General features: G+C 41.7%; 1 protein-coding gene across 1 annotated transcript in view; it reads left to right on the top strand.

Annotated features, from left to right (window-relative positions):
* Positions 1–25,647, top strand: part of LOC110972904 (glutamate receptor ionotropic, NMDA 3B-like) — a 126,002-nt gene that overhangs the window by 789 nt on the left and 99,566 nt on the right. The window lies entirely within an intron of this gene.

The raw sequence follows: 25,647 nt of genomic DNA on the forward strand, positions 1-25,647 counted from the left end.
AGGAATAAATGTACTTTACAACTGGTCAAATACTACTAGATATGCATTTATTTATATTTTGCACTTGATATGTTTAACAATTGTAGTGATAAAGTAGATGGAAGATCTTTGCCCTCATAAAATAATCCTCCAAACAGCTGTCAATATTGAACAAACATATTAGGCTATAGTTGATTTACCATTCATCACTATATATTAATTTAAAAGGCACAATCTCCTGATTTATTGCACCTCTTAAAAACAGAGTTCCAGTAAGTTGGTGTCTCCACAATTAAAGAAGTACTTTATTTTCTTAATTATTACTCAGTTTGCCATTTTTATATCTGAAAGCACATAATGTATTTGTGAGTAATGTATAGTTATTTGTTTCCTTTTGCTTGCCATGATTCAAATGAAAGGCCTTGCTGTGTAAAAGGCACTGAAAATGGAAGGGGATGTTTGTGTGGTGTTTTTTGTGCTGACTTCTCTTTAAACAATTTAATTTAAAGTGAACCCATGCTGCCTATTCTAACTATAGTTCTTCTTCACATAGCTAGCAGTCTAAATTGTGATCTTTGTTCCCATTTCGAGTTTCAGTAATCCAAATTTGGTGATCTTGGAAACTTTGTGTGTGGGTCAGGCTGATCTAATCCATTGTTGCTTTGAAAATCTGGCTCAAAATGATAAAACATGGGATGTCCAGATCTGGATCGTTTTGATCCAGATTAATCCTTTTGAACAGTTTGGTTAAGGTGTTTTGTTTTCAGTTTATTTGCATGTTGCTTCATGAACATTATTATATTTCACCTCTTGATCTTAGCGGTATTTCCAACTTTTTCATCCCTACTCCCACCCACAATATGATTTCTGGCTACGCTTTAGCTTCAAGTGTGCAACTGTTAGACTTTCTGCATCCTACTGGTCATCCCTGATTCTCAGAAACCACTGATTGATAGTCCACATCATCAACAGGGGGCGATATAGCACAGCAGTGGTCCTCGGTTGACATTCAGGTGTTGTAGGACATAGTGTTTCCTTCCTCCCGTCCTTGCTGGATGAGTTAAGTAAGTCCTCCATCACTCACATCAGTCTGGTGACGTGGCAGCTGCATAGCAATCAGTCTGAGAGGATGACCATAGACCTACTGAGACGCTTCAGATACTTGCACAAGGTCACCAACTGTCATGGCATGTTTGACCCACTTGTTTCTTGCGTGTTTTGCCCATTGTTTGTCTGGTCATGTATCAAGGCTTGTGTTTACTCTGGCTGGTAGAAGGGACACAAATCTTGATTTTTATTTTATTTTTTTGATCTCATGTGATTCAGATAAGGTGTATGTCATGAATATCTAAACAGCTATTTTCAGGTCTGTTTCTTTTGTGGGCGACAACAATCGTAGGTAAGAATCCCCAAGCTTTAGTGAAGCACTCTTCCTCTGAACGTATCCATCATAGCTCTCAAGTTGACACGGAGAGTGTGCAATTTTTCACTTCGGTGATGTATCTTGGCAGCATTACCTTATCTTACCTATCAAAATCTGCATTTTTTTAAAAGTTCAACCAGGTGCTGCGAGTAGGAAAAAAGAAAAGAACAAGACTACAATGTATCAGCAGGATGAAAAAAGCTGCAGAAAAACTAAAATTGTCACCAGCAGTTTTGCAGTAATGACGGTGCTGTATCTTGTTAAAACATGCCCAATATTTCTGTACCTGCATCAAAGCGGAAACTTTCCTGTGATGATAATCAATTGTGGCTTTCTCTGGGGTCCACTGCAAGAGGTATTGAGTTACAGTCATAGTGTAGCTTTGTTATATTTAAAAGAGACTACCAGGTGTTCTAAGGCTGTGTTTTACTTTTTTCAGTGCTTTTAAGAAGGCAAATGAGTTTTACTTAGGTTAGTTAATGCACTTAATGAAGTTTAAGTCATCTGCTAAACAATCTAGTAGCCCCCTGACACTGCTCTTGTGTGCCCAGCAGCCTTCATACCAGCTGACATGTGAACATAACATGTGGTTATTATTTGGCTTTTCATGGTCAGTGGAGTTGTCCGGGCTTTTGTGGGGTTAAGTTTTAGTCTGACATTTGTTAAATTCCCTCTCTGCTCGTTGATTCAATCCCTAAAAACTCAACTCTGTGTATTAAGATCACATATTTAGATATTTTTCCATCAAAAGAACCCATTCCTGCCTTAAAATGACTTGGTCTGCACCAATAAATGACATCTGCACTTCTGTCTCAGTGCAGCTCCAGCACACCAGCTCACACAGAACCTCTTTGTGCTTCGCGATAGAGCGTGGTAATATTGGAGGGATTTTTTTTAGCCATACTGTCCCAAAAACCGACTCTGAAGAAGAATAATGATACAAAAAGCCCAACCCTGCAGCAGAGTGTTTTGTATGTCAACCAAATGGAAAAAATATTTATGAAATATGCATTTGTACCACCACAGGTTAATTAAATGCTGTCTGTGTGCATGTCATACTGGTGTAGTTCATTGGGGTAAGTAGTCTGAGCCACTCAACCATGCACGGTCCTGCACTTCATCTCTCTATTGCTCACCATCATTCCGTATCTATCTATCTATCTTCTCTCTCATCCCTCTAATAAAGATGGACGTGGATGGGCGGATAGATGGATAGCTTTGATGAACTGAATCAAAGAGGGAAAAAGAGAGCGAGTGCATAAGGCTGAGAGAGCATAACGAATAGAGTCCAAAAAAAAGAGGGAGTAATGTGAGCATGAGCAGAGAATATCCCACTATGATTCCCAGAGCAGTTTGTCTGATACTGGACGAGTGAGGCGGCAAGGGAATGGGAATATTATGCTAATGGACTGAGAACTGCAACAGCGACACTGACAGAGAGAGATGATGGGATTCTGTCCCTCCTGGGGAAGGGAAAAGAGGGGTGGTGTGCATGTAGACTGTGTATAAGTGTGTGTGTGTGTGGACAGGGCACCCGAAGAAGAAAGAGCACGACAGAGTAGCTTCTCTCTTACCCTTCATGCTGTCAGGGGTGTCAGTCAGCCAGCTGGAAGAGATGAAGAGCAATGACACGCTCTTTGTCTCGGCAAACTAAGACTACTGGTCCAGTTCAGTAGGTGGTGTTGCACTCGAGGAGAATGAGTTATGAGTGGGGAGGTGAAGAGGAGCAATGATCGAGCGATTGGAGGAAGAAGGGAACCTTTTTAGGCCGGCCCACTGTGATGGAGTGGCAGCCATACTGGATGAGTCATCCTGGCCTAGGGGAATGATAGGTACTTTTTCAAATAGTTGTCAAGTCACATTCCGTGATTAACAGGCGGCAGAAGCCGAGGAGAGGACGATCAGTTTTATTTCACAGCGGAACGGTGACGTGATTCAAACTGATGAGGATTCAATCAAAGCGCTGCACAGTTGATCTGATGAGAGAAAACAATATGCGTCATTTAATTGTGAGACACAGAAAGCATCTGGTGGGGGAAGTGTCATCAAGCGGATAGAGTATCAGGTTTCATAAAGCCTGTCTTGTTTTTTTTTTTTTTGGAACAACATGTTTTAGTGTACTCGCTACTTCTATTTCCTGACATTCTCCCTGGATTAGTGTTGCTCAAAATTTAAAATGGGGAAAATCAATTCAGCTCGCAGGTTCAGATTTATTCTTTCTGCCGAGGACTTATGTCTCTATTGGACTTATGTGCTGGTCGTGTAGTTCTCAAATGACTCGTTTCTTTGGAAATGATGTTCAAGTTTTGTCACGCAACTTGCACATTAGGTGAATTTTGGCATAATTTTTCGCTGACATTCCTCTATTTAAATGTAAGATATTGTGACACTTTCAAGTAAAATTAGCCCAGAGCCTTTAACTTTTAAATTCTCAGTTGCAGTGGTGAAAATTATTTTACATCCCCGGCTCTGTTCTTGGTGTTAACAGGCATCTCCTGTCAGGATTTTGCAAAGACACGATTAAGATGGATTACACTTACTGTACATCTTCTTCTCCCTTGCTGATCCATCGCTCACATCATTGCTTGTCATAATGTTATGAGTATTCCATCACCTGTTTGGCATACATAATCCACTTTATATGTTATTTGAAATTTTGCACGAGATCTTGACATTTTTGGGCATTTACTCATAAATTATCACTTTAAAACAGGTGGACAGAGCCAATGTGCAAGAATTACATCAGTGGTCATTTTTGGCATTGGATCCAACAGTGCCTCAATGCTGCTTTATGACTCCACACACACTTATTTTCTTGGTTTGAGACTGTGCCGTAGATGACAGAACAGACGGAGCGCCTTGCTGCAGTGGGAGCAAAGTCGCAACTTGATTTGTGTCTAATCCTCCAGTGTGTCTGCGGTGTAGCAGCCATCACTCACCGCTAACTGTGTTAGCCATTAGTATCAATTAATCTCAACAAACGCTGTCGGCCATTACACTCAATACATCACCACAGCCTCTGCTAACTATATACCACACTGAACGTAACAAAGCGGCGCAGCCCCGTCGCTCCGTGGGAGAAGATGAGAGATACATGTGTCATCATCCATATGGGATGAAGATGTGAGAGGGAGGAAAAGTTTCAAATAGAAAGAGTTAAGGAGGAGAGGAGTAGGGCAAAGAAAGAAGGTGGAGTATAACTCATTCTGGCCCTCTGGGACTGGGTTGCACAGACTCTGTCAGCACAGTAAATATATTTTAGGTGTTTGTCATAATAGTTCATTAGTGCTGGGATGAGATTTACATGGGTAGCAGGGGTGAGGAGACTGGATTAAGAATGGGGCATTTCATCTTGCAAAACGCATATCGGAAACTCTCATATATAAACATATTTAGAAACTCCCTGACACCTCACCTCATAAACTTATTTCCATTAAGCCTGAACTCCCTCCTTTTCCTTCCTCTCTATCCCTCCATCACTATTTTGCTCCCTCTCTCTTCCTCTCTCTCTTTCCAAACTGCTTAAATTAGCCTCCTCATCATTCTGCTCTTTATAATCCTCGTCTCCTCCTTTTCCTCTCTCTCCTCTGTTGTCACCAGGAATAGAATAATCTATTGCTCTTTACATGGTGGGCTGTGCATTATCTAATATAGGAGATGGGAATGTGTTGGGCAGTGAGACAGAGGGAGAGATATAGAGAGAGGGAGCCATGTCACCACTCATATATCATTTTGATGAGAGGCTCTGCAGTGCTGGACAAGAGTTGAAGTTGGGCCATATGTACACCATACAGGATTCCATTACATCACTTAAAGGGATAGTTCGACATTTTGGGAGATGTTTTGCAGGGAGTTTTTTTCAGAAGATTGCCATAAAAGTCAAGCGTGTTTAAATGCAGAGTAGATGTGTTTAGCGTAGCTTAGCGTCAGTGTTGGCAGCAGGGAACACTTGGCATCAAAAACAAATGTATATACCCACAGCCCTGAAGCTGACTTATTGCCATACATAGATGGAAGTGTGAAGCAACAGTTTGATTATAGGTAGTTTGGGTAGGATAGCATCTCTGGCTATAAAGTGTGTAGACAGATGTACAAGCATGGCACTTGGCAGCGAAAGTGCAAATAGTGCATTCACAGCCCAGAATGTACGATAAATTAACTAAAACATTTTAATTAGTGTGTTCTAAAGGAAATCTTGGGCAGAGCTATACTTACTACTCTACCTATGTGCATTCTTTATGCTAAGCTAGGCTAAACATGAAGCCAACTTATTTCAGAAAATGACCAAGCATATTCTCCTGCGCCTGAAATTTTGAGGTCTTTGAAGTTGCATTATAAAAGTCATAAACCTTGAGTAAATTCTGACATTCTTCTGTCATATAACATTTTATTTTGTAGCAACACAGCTTTATTTTTTGCACTGCCTTATTTTCAGGCACAACAGTCGACTGTTTTTAGCAAACAAAGCTGGGATCAAAATGTGATTAAAAATTTCAGCACATAATCTCCCTTAGAATGTCAAATAAATAACTTGAAATACTTGAATTTGTGTGTTGTTAAAGGAAACTTTGGGCAGAACCATGCCAACTGCTCCCTCTGAATGCATTCTTTATGCTATGCTAGGCTAAACATGGAGACCAGGCAGCTTGTTTTAGAAAATGTCAAAGCATGTATGCTAAAAATTTTTTGTTGTCTTTAAAGTGGCATTAATCAAAATTGATAAACCAAGGGTAAACTGTGGCATTTTTGTGTCTTTTAGCTCATTGTTTTGTAGTAGCATCACTTTAGTTTTTGTACTGCCTTCTTTCAAGGCATAGCAAGTGGATATTTTAAGCAACAAGGCTGTGCTAAAAATGCAAGTAATGCTCCCAACTATTGCTGGTCGACATATAATTCTAACACATAACTTCCCTTCAAATGTTAAATAAATTAGTTAAAACACTTTAATCAGTGCGTTTGAAAGAAACTTTGGGTAGAGCCATGCTGACTCTTCTACCTGTCTTTATGCTAAGCTAGACTAAAAATGGAGAGCTTGTTGCATAATTTACAGCCATCTTCAGGAAGTGGCCAAGCATGTCTCCTAAGATCTAAGTTTTGAGGTCTTTAAATTTGCATAATTAAAAGTGATTGAGTCAAATGTAACATTTTTGTATGTTTTAGCACATTGTTTTGTATTAGTGATGGCACAATTTACTTGCTTTACACACTGCACATTCCACATAACCCTTGTTTTCAGACACTGCAGATGACACTTTTTTGCTGAGATATCCAACAAAGTTAGGAATTGATCAGTGAACTTTGTGGTGCATTAGGTTGTTTAGTAGCTACAGATATTTATCTCTCTGGTGGTGGTCAGTAGCCTCTGAAAACTGGGCTAAAAGGAGAGAAAATAGTGGCCTTGCAATCACTGGCTACTTTATTAGGTACACTAGGGAAATCTAATGCAGTCCAGCTCTGACATAAATTTCTAAAGCTTTTCCATTTTCAGTTTTTGTGGATGAAAAGATAATGATTCTACTTTATCATCGAAGTCATAGAGGGCAGTGGGTTGCAGTGGTAGATTAAACTGCATTGTATTCATAAGTATTTCTAATATTAAATAAGCGATTGAGTGTACGTTCTCTGGTCCCTCAATCCAAACAAATTGAATGCTTGCTCAGTGGGTGCTGGATAACTTAAATGCCATAGGAACTTTCTAAAAAATGGGAATTATGCATTTAGTTTGTTGCACTGACTCCAGGTAGCCCAAAAAATTAATAGTGCTTGAAAGGCAGACAGACAGACGGAGATGATTCGATTCCTCGGTCAGTCAAGCCTTTAAAACAGCTGTGGCTGGTCCGTGGGAATCAGCTGGTTTTTACTGTCTTTCAAGGAGGCAGCAATTGACACTTCTTAGTACAAGTGCTGACACATTGTCATGAGTGCTGATCCACTCCAGCATCGCCCACATAGGTGAATTTTATTATTTATTTTTTCAGATTAGATTAACTATAATGGACGGGGGTCAATGACCCAAGAAGATCATTACTTATCCACTGGCTCATCCACCGGCCTATACCTCGCTATTCCTCAATTACCAGCTGACAGACAGCCGCATGGAAACAGGGTCATGCCAAAGCCTGAGCCCCCCCACATATATTAGGCTAAATCTCCTTCCTCTCAACCCACTACCCCTCTCTCCGGGACTCTCCGGGGAATGTGGAAGAGATTGAGTGCTCCATTGTTTCTGCTAATGCGGTTTAGCTGCCTGTCAAAGAGGCAGTTGGGAACTGCTGCTCCAGCCTAAACCACCAGCTTGTCTCTGACCGTTCCTGTGTACATACAGTATGTTTGTGTCTGTGCGTGTGTGTGTGTGTGTACGGTAATGCGATTGAGTGTCTGGCATGTATGCACCCATATAGGACATAAATCTTATGCATTTCCTGTGTGTGCATGCGACTGTTTATGTTAAATTACTCGCAAATATTCATGTTATTGCTCAGCGTCTTATCAGTGTTTTGTCATGGTGCTTTGCTATATGTTCCCCTGCTTGTGTTACCCAACTTTTATCCTAAAAACTTGCATTCATTGGTCCCCCTTCTCACACACACACACACACACACACACACACACTTCCTCCTCCCGTTTCTTAACCATACAAATTCATTTAAATGTATTTACCCCCTATCTGCCTTTGCTCCCTGACTGCCAACCCCGCTTTCCCCCTCTTAAATAAACCAATTTAATCACGGAGGCTTCTTTGCCCTTGTGCATTTCCGTGCGTATATGCGCTTGCTTGTTTGTGTGTCTAGAAGTGACTGTGCGTATCTATGTGTGTGTGATAGCGAGCGAGAGAAATCCCCACAGGCTTGTGTGGGTGCTTGCAAGCATGCACGTGTATCCTCCTCTTCCCCTGTCAGTGTTGGGTTCAGTGATGCCCAGCATACTCATCCAAAATCGGTGTGACCTTGCCAGTCAGCTAGTCAGTCAGCCATGGCAGGGCATCTAGTACACCTGCCCTCTTATGCTGTGTGTGTGTGTGTGCGTGTGTGTGTGTGCGCCAACAATACTTGTGGCTCACATTTCCTCTTCCTTCCTGTCTTATTTGCGTAGCTTCAACTGTAGTCGACAAACAACACCCCGTTTTGTCCCCAAAGATCAGCTGATTAGCATCTGATTGGGCCTTTAATCCTAATGACTTTTTCCACCACACGCTTTAAGATCACACCGGCTTTGTCACCAAGTTCCAGCCAATAAAACTCGCTTCCTTCGGGCCTATCCCACGGTGGCTGCGATGACTGCATAATGTCACATCTTGAATGCTTTTGAATTGGGACACTCGCCGCTTGAGATTGCGAGACAAGCCAGGATTCCCAGACAGCAAAAAAAAAGAAATGAAATGCCATCTTTTCCCTTAACGAATACTATCAAAACATCCTAAAGCACTTATTAGGTGCTTATTGCACTTTTGCCTCATTTGAAAGGATTCAGCAGCTGACATATTTTACCTCTAGGTGTTCTTGAAAATGCCTAGATGTGAATGTTTTTAGCTAGAAATATAAATGTGAAGCTGAGAGTTGCTGCGAAAAGAGCCTAAGTGCTGAGCAAACCCCCCTTGGATAAATAGAGATTAGAAACACACACACACATTCTCGCACACAGAGTTGCCAGCCAGGTCTTATGTGAAATAGACTAGACTCCAGGCAAAAATCAAACAATACAGCAAGGAGCTGCGATACTGTAATTTCAGGACAGACCTGAGTAAATCTGCCAAAGGAAATCCTGATCTCGCATCTCATCAATCATTTCTCTACGAACAGCAGCACCTGCACCGCTTCTGTTTCGTGTTCTGTAAACTTCCTCTCTGCTATGGGCGAGGGGAGTGGGGGTGGGGTGGGGAGATTGAGCTTAATTCATTTCTCTAAAGAAGCAATCTGGCTGTGGGCCCTTCAGTGGCAAACCGGAGCAGCGTCTCCATCATCCTAATATTAAAATGGCCCGCATCCCTCCCTCTGCCCCTCATCCGTTCTGGCTGGCACGCCCCAGGGCCGTTTGTCACACAAACAGCATCTCATATGAGAGTGGGGTTGACATCGGTCCACCAGGAAAGACAGATGACACATTTTGCCACGCGTTTATAGAATTGCAGAGGCTTGTCTGTCAAAGCGGCTGCAAAGAAAGAGGAATGAGTGAAAACCCAGTGGGTCAAGGCAGAATTCGAAGAGAGAATTGGTTCTGATTCGTCATTTTCATCTTTTTTTTCTCTGTTAACTCAGCTGTCACCTTTTTTCTTCTTGTCATATCCCCCCCTCCCATAATAGTTTATGCAGCCGAATCATAAACACTCCACTGCTTGCTCAAAAGTCATTAGATCTGGTAGCTGGATGTGTTCTTAGATAAGACATTGGAATTTGTGTTTAATCATTTTCTTGTCTTGGAAAACGCAATCTTAAATTTACATTTCACAGACTAGCCCACTAGTGGCTGGGTCTTTGACAAAATAAAGTTTGTTTTTTTTTAATTTAATTTGACTTGTCAGATTCTGCACTTGTTTTGTAGATGTCTCCTTCATGCCACACATCAGTGCATTTTTACACATGCAAACCGCTATTTATCCACCTCATTAAACTGTGTTTCTCCTTGCAAATTCCAATTTTATTCATTTTAAATTGTTACAGTTAATTCCCCCAACCTTACACGTGAAGTTGGATAGAATGTCAAGGTGATAATAGTGTTTAATGGGAAATTACAGTTTCATATGAGAACAGATGGTGCAGAACCGTGTGGGGAAAAATCTTAAAGCATTTGAAATCAGCATGGCTGTCCCTGGTGTGCAGCTGACACAATGTTTTTTTGTTTTTTTTTTGTTTTACTTGAAATTCTTTTTCTTTCCTTTCCTCCCCTTTTCTCCTCCCTCCTGCTGGCTGAGATAACTGTTGGAAGTGATTTAGTATCAGAGGAGCCGGTGAGGAGGAGGAAAAAGGAGCAGAGGTGGAGTTGTCTAAAGGGAGTAATAGATGGACGGGCAAAGGATCGCGAGGGGATGAAGGAGAACTGAGCGGCTGACACTGACTTGTCTGAATCAGGGTTTTCTCAAGGACTTTAGCAATTCACAGTTTGAACTTGGCCTGGGGGGGGATCATGGTGAGATGGTTGCAAGAGAGGTGGAAGGGAGCAACGTGGAGGATGAGGAGGAGGAGGGGAGGATGGGACCTCACTGGAGCTGAATACAATTATTTTGGGGAGAGGAGACGGATTGGTTTCTGATAGAGTGCAACTACAATGAGGAATAGTTGTTGTTTTTTTTTTTTAGAAGAACAGAGCGCAGCTTGGGCAATGCTAATATAAAAGTGCGTAGAGAGGTGGCTAGTTCTGACTATTAATGAGACTCGGGAGACTCTCCAACACCGGAGATTAATGTTGGATATTCAAGCTAGCGCTAGATAAATCAAGCCTCATGTTGCCAATCTGAAAATCGTAAATTACTGGATGGCAATGGGGGTGCACAATTTGGTTAAAAACAGCTCAATTGTTACTTGGCACACCTGTTATACGAGCATTTGTGTAAATTGCCACGCTGACAACAAGTGACCGATCATCATGCTAATTCAATAGACTTCTCTGCTTTAACTGTCTTGCAGCAACTTTATTGATTGTAAAACAACAGAGCCCTAATTGTCTCTTCAATTTGCAGTGTGTTTAAGTCTTGAGAGGATCGCATCCTTATCAGCGCTGAGCCAGGCACCAGGAAGTGGGGCTGCACAAAAGCCTCATTCCACTGGATGTATATGCACATATCAAAAAAAAAAAATGTGCCCCTGCAAACACAGTGAGCTCAGCATGTATGTTCCACGCCAGTACATACATGCATCTGTGCCTACATGGACACACACAAAGTCGGAGATAAACACGCTCAGCCCTACCTGCGAGCAGACCACCCCAGAGGCTGTTTCATCTGTCCAGTCATGTATGTGTGTGTTTGAATACCTCAAAGACTCGTGCCGTAGCCCGCCACTCCGCTTGCTCTGCAGCCCTAAGCTGTGAGAGGCAGAAGAAAGGGGGATTTGTGAGTTCACCAGTGGCTGCTGAAATAACTGTGATGCTTTGGCGAGTTTTGCTCGTGTGGGATTTAAGTGGCTGAGAAATTTGAGGACAGTTTTTCCTCCTCTGATTCAATCCACTGACTGATCTGTCTTTGGCAAATTTAATACACGAATGAGAAATTTTAAACCTCAGGGGTGAAAGAAGCTCTTGACTACTTCCTTTTCAGCTCGTTGTAATCAGAAAAAAAAAAGGTCTCATTCTGATGGAAAATACTCTCTATGGGTGCAATTTGCGGCATGTTTATATATGACAAACCATGCGTCGGCTGCCGATCCACAGAGTCGAGTCAGAAATGTTTAACGCTGTGTGTTTAGGAGGCAGTTTTACAATACTTTGAGAAATAGCAGAGTTAATCATTTATTGCTGTAGATATTCTGTATTACAATATTTCCTAAATCCATCCAAAGTGTCAGTTCCAGTCGTTTCTTTTTGCTTATCCTTAAGCCAGGACCGGCTTAGACTGATAAGAGGAGCTAGCCGAGGGTCATCAGCTGCTTAGCCTCTGGGGGTGTGGTGTGTGTGTGTGTGTGTGTGTGTGTGTGTGTGTGTGTGTGTGTGTGTGTGTGTGTGTGTGTGTGTGTGTGTGTGTGTGTGTGTGTGTGTGTGTGTGTGTGTGTGTGTGTGTGTGTGTGTGTGTGTGTGTGTGTGTGTGTGTGTGTGTGTGTGTGTGTGTGTGTGCGCGTGCATATGGACATGTGCAGTCTTGCCTTTCAATACGATACAGAATGTTTGGATGTGTGCATGTATGTGTGTCGATATTCATAATGTTCCGTCACTGTGTGTTTTGTCAGCAGTGCTGATATGCAGAGGTATTCAGGAAGGGTAGAGATCTGCTGTATCTCTGCTCTCTCTCGCTGTATTAGACTTTCTGGACCACATATACTGTCCCTGCACCTGCACTGAGATACAGGCAAATAATATTATGGTTATTTCACTCTGCTGAAATGCACTTCTACATGCATTTCTGCAAATTACCGTCACTGTCTTTTTGTACTGCGCTTTGTGACCCAAGATAATTTAATTGTATCCAACTATTTTTCCGGTTTTACTGGATGTTATTATGTTATAATCAATTGTATTGTCTGTATTTTAATCTATTTCCTTACTGTACTATTCGTTCTTCAACAGTGCCTCCGTCTGCTCTGCGTCTTCCCTTTTATCTTCGTCCATGTTCTCCAACCCACCGAAATTAAATTAGAGGGACAACAAAACGATGATGAAAACTGTAGCAGTGTACAAAGTAGCGAGGGATTCTGTACTATAGCCAGCCTGCGTATATCCTGGTAATTGATGCCAAATGCAGCACTCTAATTTGGTCTCAATTTTTTTTTTTTTTACTGGGGAAAAGGCATGGAATTCAATTTTGTTTAGTCTGAAGTAAAAGTTAAGCATAAAAGTTCTAGAAGGGCAGAGACACAGTAGGATGTCTTGATTTCAAACCAGTAAAATTTTCTGAAGAAAAACTTGTTTTGTACCCAATTGGACAAACAACTCGCCATTGCTGCAGTTTCTGTCAAAGAGGTTCTCAGACTTATTGTGCATCAAATGGCTGCCCCAGCGGGTCCACAGTCTCATTATCCTTTTTGTTTAACACGTATTTTCATGCTTCTGCGCCGGTGACAGCTGTGACTGGTGGCATTATGTTTTTTCAGGGTGCCGTGCATGCATTTGTCTCTCTGTCTCATTTTCGTTTGTGAGCACAATATCTTAGGAGTGCCTGGAGGGAATTTATTTAGACTTGATGCCAACATTCACTCGAAGTCGAGGACGAACTGATTAGAATTTGCAGTTCAAAGATCACTATGATCATGCAAAACCCCTTTTTGTGGTCGTAAAGTAAGATTATTTTTTTGCACCAAATATGATAAAAACTTATCACCAAAGGACCAAAAAATGATTTCATATTCAAAAGGTCAAAGGTCAGCTTCACTGTGACATTCAAATATTGTGCAAAAACACTTTTCTGGCAACTATACAAAATTACAACCAAAGAGCAAGAGATTTTAGACCATATTTCACATTTAGTCACAGGCTAATGTGATGACACTAATCTTCGGTGCCCGCTTTAAAACTGTGCTGATGGCGTAGACCTTCTTTGCTCCTGGATTGACGATGTCCCGTGTTTTAGAATTGGAGACTTCTTTGCAGTAACATACAAGTTTAAAGCATCGTCTACTGCAACTGTGACCACTTTGTACCCTCTTAGAATGAACTTTGATGGCTACACATGCAAATATATATGATAGTTGACCATTTTTGTTTTTGTCAAAGTATTTCCATGCTTTGAAGCCTTCACTGCATTTATGTATGGGTCTGGACAGACATGAATGCAAAGCGAAACTTGACTGGGTCTCGTTTGTTACCTAATGTGTTGCTGTCGTAAGTGATAGCGTTTTTTCCTTTTCTTTTTTTTTCTCACTGAATAATTATCAATAAATATTCATGTTTTTACCTTCAAACCCATTATGGTAATTAAAGTAAAGAACCAACTTGAAAAGTAAAACATGAAGAGCCGGAGATGGTTCCCCACTTGAATAATCAGCCAGCGATGGGAGCTGGAAGTACTATACAGACTTCTTCAAAGGAGTGAAGGCACACAGCTACACTCTACTCTGTTCTGCTTTACTGTGATCTACTAAATTGCACTCCATGCTGCTTTACTCTACTCCGCTATGCGTTTGTGCAGCACCCCTCTTAGCATGCCATTAAATCCTAAAGCCCCTTATTGGTTAGACAACTAAAAACTTATGTCTGTGTATCAGAAGTGATGTATTTAGAAGTTTGTCCCATGGGAATTATCCTTTCAAGCATTAAATGGCTTAGATGTACTGCAACTCAGCACTGTTGCTTCCTTTAAAGTGTGCAGATCTATGAAGTCCCTTCCTTTATCTACACCACCACCCTCCGGCCCCCAGCCACTCAGCAAATTATCTAACATACAGCTCTGCCCAAACGCTGTAAAACTACTGTCCTCCATAATGCCATGTTGTAATATTGGACTAATTCAGCCATACATGTTCAAACCAAAAAAAAAATGATTCTGAGGAAACGCAAAAAGCCCCACCCTGCACGTTCACAAGATTGGTTTCCTGAGGTTTGTTACATTTGAAACTCTGGATGTCGGAATCTGTGTTTTCCCGAGAGTTATCAGTAGACTAGAGTTTCAAGGTGGAAATGCTCAGACATGGAGTTGACTTTGTTTCGCTCATGATGTGTTTTCTAGCTTGTACACTGAACAAAAATAGAAATACAGCATATAAATGGTCTTATTTTCTGTCTTAAAAGTCCCATTCCTATTGTCATTGCAGTTAAGTTTTTGATTAACTAAACTGGTGACAAATTCACCTTCATCTGGGGTGGCATTGAAATACACTGACCAGATAGTGGGATCAATCCTCGGATGCTCCTTTTATCAGGGACTACAAAAGACCATCTTAAAATGCAGCATTATTCCGATACCACAGATGGCAAGAGAAATGTCGGTTTGGTCCACTGCCAGGTACTTCATTGTTCACAATCCTGCCATTTGTCATGTAAGAAAATGTTTTAGGTGCCTCAGGACCTCTGATCCTGTCCCAAAAAAATGTCTGCCAACTTAAAAACAATCCCTTAAGAAAGAGTGAGACAACATTCCACAAACTACCATCTAAAACCTCATTAAGTTGTTAGATGGTGGACACATTTGCTATTTCTGTTCGATTTCCGGTCCACGCATTAGTGTGTACTCGGATGTTTCATTGTGTTACAGAGATGCCATATTTTGAAACAACCAATACCTTTTGTCAGTAAGAATAGGTTTACCTGAATAAAACTAATACATGCTTCATTTAGTTCAAACAACAACAATTCCATTGAAGAGAGGATCTTTAAACATTTCTACCTAATCACAGAAAGACTTTGCAGTCCCTGTAATTTAAGAATATTTTTAAAACAAGGCAGATGGGAGCATCAAGATATTAACTAAAGGATCTTCCTGAAACAAGTTTATTTGTGTTGACAATAAATGAAATTATCTCAACCAGTCTTCCCTTTTTCTGCTTTGTTTTTGTTCAGGAAGCTGCTGATTCTGGCCAAGAAATAGTCTGTTACGCAAGCCATGTAAACTGAAACATTGGTGCTTTACTCTCCCAGATTAAACAAATGACATGTAGCATGTTCTTTTTTGAGCTTTGACTGTGCTGGTAGGTTATTTTTGTTCCCTGTGGACAACCTGGGTGAGATGTTTCCGTCTTGTTGCCACGCTGCAAGCTGACTGACTGCTGGTGCCAGCTACATATTTACTATACAGAAATGAGACTGTGTGACTTAGGCTGAGTTAAGTCTCTGCATGAAAGCAAATAAGCAAATGGTATTTTTGAAAATAAAGAGATTTTAGCAGAACGAGGAGAGGGGATGGGGAGGAGAGGCGTTCATAATCTAATGGGGAGCAGGGACTGCAGGAGGAAGAGAAGCAGCGCTGGTCGTAAGGAAATTATATGGCTTTTAGATGATTTCGAGTTTCCATTTTATGGTATTTTGGGACAATCACATCTTGTGTAAAAGTTGTTTACTATGCTCTTGTAAATCTTGTTCCTTGTATTTTCAGCTTATTTACTGCGCAGATTCATCTAAGAATCGAGAGTCATTATTCTGGGAGGATTATTATCCAATGTGCAACAAGAACTGAACTGACTTCCTCTGTTTGGCAAAAAGAAACAAAGCAGCCTGAGCAACTTTAAGGAGCAACCAGGATGATCAGATATGACGGTTTAATATTGGAATTGAAAGCCTGCGGTTAATAAACCAAAGTCTCAAAGTGTCTAACTATTTCTGAACTGCAGGAATTAAATAAATTGCTGCAAATTTGTTAAAGCAGCAGCCGGCCAGATATCTACTTTATATTCTTTACAGTTCAGGAAATTTCTCTTTGATGTCGGAATTTCCATGGCAGGATTATTGATTCCCTTTAAGTCCAGCTGCGAATTGGGCCCAACACGAGGAAGACTCATGAATGAAATACGAGGAACTTTCCAATGCATACAAGTCAATCTGCTGCTCAGTGATGTTATCCACCGCCACACCATTATCTTAATGCTTTGCAATTCTGGTGAGATGACAAACAATTTTTCCATTGTCAAGCAGGATTCCCAAATTAGATTTAGCGGGATTGAATCACGTTTCTCATTACTTTTGCATCATTTTTTTTTCGCTCCTCCTGTCTGTCTGACTGAGTGAGTTCACACGAGTGGATCAATAAATGGCTCTGTTTACTATGTGAAACAAACACACCCAGCAGGCCATTATTCTGTCTCTCAGTGTGATAGTAAAAATGCATCATAAACATCTTCCAACTGGCTTGATGCCTGGAAATTGATTATGGTTTCATTGATACTCACTGTAGCATGTCATACCGATGATAATGATATGAGGAATATTAGACTCCCAGTTCTCCATGTGTTTCCAAAAAAATGTCGACCTTGTGAGTAAACAGCAGAGCACGTGATATAAGGTAAAGTCAGTCAGGGTATTGATCTCAGGAGCTACAGGCGTGTTGGTGATTTATTCAAAGTGTTGTCTGTTTTTTTTCCCTCGTGTGATCAGCATTCATTTCTTGTCAGTTTGGAGCTTAATTATGAATGGTTATAATTAATGCCCTGCTTGTATGATGAATGGTTATTATTGTGCTGCGTGGCGCCTTGTGCCGGTGGCGACAGCGGCTTTCAGTACCATTTCTCCTCTCAGCCCTTGGTGAGTTCATACCCTGTGACCCTGCGCTCCCCATGCATTTTGTGCCTCCGCAGACTGACTGCTAATCGATGGGCTGAATTGTCTTATACATAAGAAATGATGCAGCAGTGCATGAAGGTGATGCATCGCTAATGGAGGCTTGTCACTGGAAACTGATGTATCTTTCTTAATTTTTTTTTCTCAAATCATATTCTCTCCAGTGGCTGCATCATAGCAGAGTTGCAGTGTGTTTATAGACGTTTCAGGCGTTTATTGCTCTTCAAAGGCTTGCATGGAGATAAAACTTCAGCTGAATTATCTGCATAAAATAATTTTTTAAAGGGTAAAGACTATAAATTGTGCATTCTGACAAAAAAAATTGCAAAGTCCACTTGCTGGAATTGTTCCAATTTAGGCTGAGTACTGTACAAATCATCAGAGCAGATCAGCACAACATCCTTTAATGAATCACTTTTTTGACCATTTCAGCTGTCGTTTGACAAGTTGTAAATTCCAGAACCCATCATCACAGAAGTTTACAAGTATAATTAGACAAGTTTATTACATCGATAAATTCAAAGTCTTAAAAAAAAATCAAAATGGAAACTGTTTCATTGTACGTTATTTTTTCCCCGCATATGAATAAATGTAAGCTGTTAATCTTCTTTATTTTGAGCAGAAGTAGTAATATTTCTTGAAGTAGTAGAGCACACCAAGTTGTGATTCATTTTGAGTTTGATGCAACCTCTGTTCCTTTAGTGGCAAGTTTATATACATGAGTTAGTTGTAACTATATACTAACATATTCAAGTGTTGACTGATTTCATGAGTAGTTTGATATTATAATATGCTGTCAGATGAACATCTAGCTAAGCAGAAGTAAATACCGTTGACATAGAAGGCTGTTATCAGTGTAGCATTAAGCAATATAGGCAAATATGCACAAATAATGTGTGTTCTTAAGGATTTCATTCATGCATTCAGCAGTGTTCTGAGTGTTGTACCAGACCTTTGTTATGGAGAAGGAGCTGAGTCAGGAACTGAAGGTCCTGATTTACCAGTTGACCTACGTTTCAAACCTCACGTTTGATTATGAACTCTGGGCAGTGACCGTGAGAATGAGGTCGTGGATACAAGCGACTAAAATTAGTTTCTGCCGCAGGGTGCCAGGGCTCAGCTTTAGAGATGGGGTGAGGAGCTTGGAGTAGAGTTAAAAGAAGCTAGCTGAGGTACTTCTAGCATTTGAATAGGATGCCTCCTGGGGCATAGATTGAAGGTTTACCAGGCATATCCAGCTGGGAGGAGACCCTGGGGTAGACCTTGAATTCACTGGAGAGATTACATATCTCATCTGGCCTGGGAATGACTTTTGATCCCCTGGGGACAGCTGGAAACCGTTGATGGGTAGGGGGATGTATGGAATGACTTGCTTTACCCGCTGCCTCTGCAACCTGACTGTAGATAAGTGGAAGAAAATGGATGATTCCATTTGCGGAGCAAATGAAGCCAAAGATTAGTTCTGATGAAAAGTTGTAATTTAGACAAAGGTCATGACCATCTAACAGGCTAAAGCTATCAAAACAAAACAAGCTTTCATCTCTACAGCCATAGTGGGAGCAGAAGCTGTTCAAGTTTAACAGGCTGGCTTTGTAAGGTTTCTTTGCAAATGCATCTCAAAGAAACCGTCAAAAGAGTGATGAATCAAAGGATGTCGTGCTACCTTTTCATCTTCACAGGTTGACAGTAGCTTGGTGCAAAAAAAAAAATAAAAATAATAAAATTCACTGTGCTCCTCAAAGGCCACCGGCAATCTTTCAGGTGGAAAGTTTTTAATGCATGATTGGATACAGCTTGAATATCAATACAACTATTGCCATTCCAGTTGTTTTTATTGGTTTTCTTGGATGACATACACTATAACGACAATTGGCTCTTTAAGCATTTAAAACGTGTATGAATTTCAACTAGATTATGCAAACTGCAAATGTTCCTTTTCCTCACTTGGAGGAAAAGGTCAGGCCTACAGTCATCAGTTATCGTGTCAAACTGAACCTGCTCAACTCTTGTCAGTGGCCAGTGTCGGTCTCAAGCCTGTGACTCATACAACAGGAGGGAGCACTTCACTGGAATATAGCCATTTTTTTTGGTTGGATGAAAATTCCCTTTTGAAAGACCCAAAATAGTCTCCACTCAAAGAGGAAAAATAACAAGTAGCCCAAGTGGTCATGTTTCAAGATATTTATGGGGGTTGACAACAATGAAAGGGTCTAAAATCAAAGATATGCTTAAAATTCTGCACCACTAATGGAACTGCTGCTCAATATTGCATTACGTCTCAGATTTTTAAATTTTGGATGAGCAGATCAACAACAACTGTCGTACAGTGTTTTGTTTCCAGTTCCATTAAAAAAATAAAGCATGTTTCTCCCTGAGTGGTGCCTTTTCCATTGCAAAGGAGGCTAAAGACTAATTCATGGTTTCCACAACCCTGCGCACTGACTGATTTGGGCTTTGATACACAAGCATCAGTCTGGGGCGGCCATGGCTCAGTTGGTAGAATGGGTGGTCCACTTGAAAGGTGGTTTGGTTCCTGGTCACGTATCACAGTGACCTTTGATAAGACACTAAACCCCAGGCTCCTGGTCACTTTGCATTACATCTCATTGGTGTTTGAGACTATGTGTACATGGATGAATAGCATGTTGGAGAAGCCGAGGTGAAAGAGTGTGTTGTAAGTGTAGGCTGTTTACCATCTATGCATTTTCCTCATATCAAACACAGAAAGTCACACAACATTCCCATGTATGTCTCATTTCACCTTGTTCCAGCTGTAGCACTATGTCAATTTGATTATTCCTAAAGCGAGCACAGTGATCAAATGTCGCACAGGATATCTGGAGAAGTTGGAACTTTCCACCGTGTTCGGACATGGAAAGCACGAGCAAATGAATCTCCAAAGTCTGGCAGTAAGTACTTGAATTACCACTCTTTAAAGGTGAATTATGAAGATCTTAGTGACGGTGAATCTCCTCACATGGTCTCGCCTCATGATAAGCGCTCGTTTTAAACACCATTTGTTTTCCAGGCACATGCACAGTTTGACGCGTTTGCAGTGCAGACGGTCCACGCGGTCCCTCGTAGACTTGGGCGGATGATGAAATGTACGGCCCCTTGTGGATGCAGAAAGCATGACTTAGCCTTAAGGCGTTTGGCAATCACAGTATTGAGAACAAACCAACACACAAGATAGATGATGTCTCAAGACAAAGTTTGAATAATTGAAGCTGATTTCCATAACTGAAACCACCTATCACTGAGACTTCTGGGTTCCTTTGATGACTACCGAGGATGAAATCGAAAGAACATTTTAAAATTGAAGATTTACTGAAGGGGAAAAGGCAGCTGTATCCCACTTGTACAAGGTTGTACAAGGTTTACGATGCCAGAGAAATGTGCACATCACTGGACAAACAAGGGGGGAAAACAAGCAGCTGAAATTTTATTGAAAAACAATGAGGTAATTTAAGAGAATCCATAAATGAGATACACTTTAACATTCCAATATAATTATAATGGTAAGAACAGTGAAATAAAATGGATGAAATATAAAGAGGAGGATGAAGACTGGAACACTGGATGCGACTGCCTTCACATTTTGGTCCATTTTGTTCCACTTGAGTTTCTGTTTCAACAAGAGTTGAAGGAAAAACAAAACATTTACTGCTTCCGGATGTGTCTCTTGGCCAAGCGTTCCGAAGGCAGGCTGTAAATTTGTGAGAGGTAAACAAGTTAATGGGGTGGCATGAGACCAGAAACCCGGGTTCAATTCAGGTGTGTCGTGCTTCCTTCAGATTTCACTGCCTTAACCTTTGCCTGAGGACATTTCCTGTAGCTTTAGCAGAAGAACAATAAATCTGCTTTTCATATGTCTAAAAGCATAAAGAAGTCTTTAAGTGTGTTTTGAAACATGGAGCTTTGTTCAGGATTGTCTCCGGAGATTCCTAAAGCTCTTTGAGTTGAAAACACTGGTCTTGAAATGAACTTGGACAGTTTGGTTTATTCCTTTTCCTCGGTGAGTTATCAGTCACCATCATCTGCCCCTACAGCACCAGTGGGGGGGGGGTTGAGTCTTATTGGATCTGTGTATGTCTCCGTGTGTGTGTGTGTGTGGTTATTGACACCAAGCAGAGAAGGACAGAAACACCCCCAGGTTGAAAGAGGATGTAGCGTTCTCTGATTTATTTTCATTTCAGACCATACCTCATAGGAGTTACCTTACAAAACCCTCACATTCATTCACATAGACAGCCGTACACACACACACACACACACACTTATGCACACACACTCCGCACTGTAACCACATATGCACAGCCTCGCCGAAATCCGAGGATTAAAAGCTTCTGTTTGGTCACAAATTAAACGTGTGTGCGCCTTTCTGTGTGTGAGTTAGTGTGTGTTATTAATGTATGATGAGAGAGAGGGAGGGAGGGAGATTTTTTTGGCAGTGTGCTGAGCAGAGAGAAGGTTCAAAGCAGCAGGATTTTTATTTTTTTTTGCCGTCTCCCTGCTTCAGCATGTGCACCACCAATGACCTCAATTAGCTCTGCGTCTGATAGACACACACAGAGCATCCTTAGATCACACACACACACACGCATAGACTAGCAAATACTGAGATACAGTGCAAAGAGGAAGTGTAGCGATGACGGGATTAGCGGAGGAAGACCGTCTGAACGTGCCGCTCGGACGTGTTTGTGTGCGTCTCTGTTTCATCATTAGAGATAAACCTTGACATCCCCCGGCCGGGCTGCTTTTTGGCCACAAAGAGGAGGAGTGTGACGGAAAGTGAGACAAAAAGAGAATCACAGAGCTCATCAACAATGAAGAGAGGGGGAGACAGCGACTAGAAGTTGGTGGTGGATCAAAGAAAGAGGCAACAAGAGACAAGTAGGAAAAAAGGCAAGGCTGGAACTTTAAAGGGGTGAGGGAAGATGAATGGGAGGAAAAGGTGCGAGGAGAATGAATGAAAGCAGAAATAAGGATATGAAGGAGGGCCAGGGATGAGCTAGAAGACAGAGGGGAAGACGCGGGGCTGTGCACAGATGTACACCGAGGTAGCAGGGATCTGTCAAACGGCAGGCACGCTGAAAAACTGTGCTCTGACCTTCACGGGACAAGCTGCTACCACCAACGAGAATTTATGCACGCTCTCAATTTGTGATATTGGCTTAGTACAGTGAGAGCGTGTATGTGTGCACAGCCAATACATCTATGCACGTATGGAAACGCGTGAGCCTCTATGTAGCACGTGCTGCGTATGAATGAATGTAGGAACACGCACGGGAGTGTGTGTACGCGCTGTGTGTGGGCGCATGCCAGCCTCAGCGTGAGTAAAGCAAAGATTGAGGGTTTTCCCTTCATCACACACGTTCTCCGTCCTTGTCTTTCACTTTAGCCTCTCTCTCTGTTTCTCTCTGCAGCCCATCTCTCTCTCTCTCGCTCTCTCTCTCCCTCTCTCCCTCTCTCTCTCTCTCTCTCTCTCTCTCCCTCTCCCTTCCTGCTCTCCGCGGGAACTCCATTAGACCTTGCACTATGTTATCTTATCCTGGAAAAATAGCCAAACCGCCTGTGGTTCGGAGCAATTATAGTACACCATATCTTGGGAGGTGTTACAAATTAAACATGGTTCGGGTCGTGCACGTTTTGAAGCTTTAAGCAACAGCGCATCAAGCACGTGTTTATACTGTAACAGCGTACTGTATTACACATAACGACATGCATCTGGTCGCAATGGTTCGTGCCGAGAAATTTTGCTAAAGATGGAGGCTGACGGCACCTGGGGCGATGAATAAAGAGGAAAGGTCACCGCGTTATATAAGAATGCATGATTCATCACAAACAAGGGGGTATTAATAAACGCACACTGGCGGTGTGAGCCATCGGTGGCCTCAGGAAAATGTTTCTATGAATAATACTCTACCTTCACAACTCCTGAAGCAGCCGTTATATTAAGAGAAATCAGTCCTGAGGGTTTGTCTGAAAGTAAAGTAGCCGAATTAATTGTGATCTTGTGGCTATCATGGTTCCTGTCACTGTAGATATCGGGTGCCCTCAAGCAAGTCAGAACCTCGGAGCTGCTCGGTGGTCCTCTGTGGTCGGGTTGTGATTTTTATCTACCACGGGAATAAAAATGACCATTTGTGCAAAATACAGCTTCAAAAAAATCTTCAAAGACAGAAGTTTTCCTCCCCATAAGCAGCTAATTCCCTCGTTGTGAAGGCTTATAAGTGACCAGCCAGATCTCAAGTGACACCTCGCAGCAAATATTCCAAGATATTTGGAACATGCATAATTAGTCCTGCAATGTAAATTCATTTCTGGTGAGATTAAATTGTGCTGTTTTCTTATTTCTACCGTCTTCATTTATAGTGTTGAAGGGATGTGAATTTATTCCCGCTTATTCAGCGTATTTGCTAAATGTTTTGAGGTTTATGGATAGTTATTTTACAGCTCAACATTATGTAACCGAATTAAATGCGTGCCCATGGGGATGAATACAGATGAACTTGGGGGGAGAGGCACATTTTCGATGCTTTCCGCACCACTGCTGTACTTACGGGGAATACTGTAACCAAAACAAATTGCTTCCCTTGTAGCTATCCTGCAGCACTAATGCGGGATAGCTGCACGCAAGGCGGAATTTCTACAATAGCCACCACTGCAGGTTCATTTTCAGTGAATTGAATAAATATCTGCTGTGCAGCTCAAAATGTCAGCGAACTTAAATAAATGTACACCAAGGGAGGAAAAAGTCAGTTTGCAGACTCTGCTTTTTCTTTTTTTTCTTTTTTTTTTTTTTAAATGTTTATTCCCTCACTGGTATCTTTCTCTGATCTGAGCGTGAAAATGTGCACACGCATCAAAGCGTGTACGGGATGTGCAGTGCTTGCGTGTGTGTGCGCTCGCATGCGATTTTGGTGTGTCCAATCCTGATTGCAGGAAGCTTCCGCTCACAATCTGGCTACTTGAGAAGCATCTGCATTTATGACTGCAGTCGTGCAAGCCAACAGTGCAGAAGGCTTTCCAAGAGTTTGGAGAGGAAGGGGGGGAAATTATCCCAAACACAGACCGATGGCTTCTGATGTCTGGCCATGGAGCCAGTTGGAGATTTGTGGCCACACCCCAGCATAAGATTAGGAAATTAGAGGACAGAACTTTTAGCTTTCTTTTTTAACTTTACTTTCAGCTGCATGAAAACGCACAGATACCTGCTGGTTTCAAGTGAGCGCACCAAAACATATTGACACCCAGGGGGGTTTAAAACCTACACAACTCCATAGAAATACACACAGGCCAGAGGCAGCTTTCTGACATGTGATCAGCGATGACTCCTAAAAGTTAAACTGGCCTCTGGTTGCGCACACACACACAAAACGAGCTCCGTACACACTCGACTTGAGGTAAGTTAAAGAGGTTTTCTGCCCCGTTGTTGTCCTTGGGCAATATCATCACAGAGAGAATCAATAGAGCCATCGCTCAGAGAGAATGGAACGAAGGTGGAGAGACGTTGAGAAATATATAGGAGGACGGTGCTGGAAGGGAGGCGGGGGAGCACAGAATGATTGGGAGGAGAGGGAGAATAATAGATGTGAGGCAGAGTAAAGGAGGGAAGAGAAGCATGAGCGCAGGAGAGGCGAGAAAAACTGAAAAGTGAGCAAAAGAGAGTGTATCATTAGAGGGAGTGAGAGCAAGAGAGGTATCACAGAGGGATAAGAGGAGTAAGGAGCCGGCGAGAGCGTTTGAGGCCCCAAAAAAAAGTGAAAGGGAGAGAGAGAGAGAGAGAGAGAGTGTGTGCACAAAAGGAAGCTGGAGACAAAGTGACAAGGATGGATGAAGGGAGTGAGTAAGAGAAGAACAGATGGAGAAAAGGGATGAGTGAGCAAGCGTGTGATCAAGTAGCGAATGAAAGACAAAACGGCAAAGGAGGAAGGACGTAGATAAATAGGATGGATAGGTAAGGAGAGAGGAAAGGAAGGCGTAAATTAAGGGGACAGAAAAGGAATGAAGCAGAGATAGGAGAAAAGAAAAGTGATTAAGCATCCGAGTGAGCCAGTGATTAAAGGAGACAAAGAGTGACCCCGCAATCAAGTTTTTGTCAGATTCATGCTGTACTGTACATGAATGACACTTTATTATGTCCGAGGATCAAATTGAGATGTAATTGGTCTTGTCAACACGGCCGATCAGGGCAGGGATTTATGCTGGAGCAGTAATAAATTTTTAAACCCGGCTTCAAATTTGGTACACATACAGCAGAGCGCAGGGTTGAAGCGCTATTATGGGTTTTCAAAGCTGCACTTATGGATATTTTTATATTAACAATGGCTCAAATGACTGTGGAATTTGAAAGGAGCCATCTAAAGTGAGTAAAAACAAACAGAACCACAGCCTGA

The sequence above is a fragment of the Acanthochromis polyacanthus genome, chromosome 1 (assembly GCF_021347895.1).
Source record: "Acanthochromis polyacanthus isolate Apoly-LR-REF ecotype Palm Island chromosome 1, KAUST_Apoly_ChrSc, whole genome shotgun sequence".
Taxonomy (NCBI): domain Eukaryota; kingdom Metazoa; phylum Chordata; class Actinopteri; family Pomacentridae; genus Acanthochromis; species Acanthochromis polyacanthus.